Source organism: Haliaeetus leucocephalus, unplaced genomic scaffold (genome assembly GCF_000737465.1).
Source record: "Haliaeetus leucocephalus isolate CR32 unplaced genomic scaffold, Haliaeetus_leucocephalus-4.0 Scaffold336, whole genome shotgun sequence".
NCBI classification, from domain to species: Eukaryota; Metazoa; Chordata; class Aves; order Accipitriformes; family Accipitridae; genus Haliaeetus; species Haliaeetus leucocephalus.
In genome coordinates, this window is record NW_010972772.1 from 21,145 (window position 1) to 21,568 (window position 424).

General features: G+C 63.7%; 1 protein-coding gene across 1 annotated transcript in view; it reads right to left on the minus strand.

The window, feature by feature from the left end:
- Positions 1 to 424, minus strand: part of ARHGAP9 (Rho GTPase activating protein 9) — a 6,161-nt gene that overhangs the window by 4,227 nt on the left and 1,510 nt on the right. The window lies entirely within an intron of this gene.

A 424-nucleotide genomic window follows, 5' to 3' on the forward strand; every position in this document is an offset into this window, starting at 1 on the left:
GGGGGGGCAGGCCCTGCAGGGGACACAGGAGACATGGGTCAGCCTCAGGGGATTGGCATAGCCAGGACCCCAAGGACAGGGCCCTGCGCAGCAATTAGCGCTGGCAATTAGCGCTGGCACTAACTGCCAGCAGCCCAGCGGGACTGTGGCAGGGAGACGGAGGGGGACCTGGAGAGCACTGGGGGAGTCAGAAGGGGCAGCAGTGGGGCCACACGGAGGGAGTGGGAGGGAAGATATTGGGGAGATAATTTAGGAGAATCGAGGAGTCATGGGGGTCACTGCGGGGGGCACGAGGGAGATATAGTGGACCTTGAAGGACACGGGCACAAAGTGTGGGCATTGGTGGAGGGCCTGGGGGTCATGGGGAGTATGGGGAGCAGTGGGATGGATGCTGGTGGGGAAATGGGGGGACATGGGGGGGGGC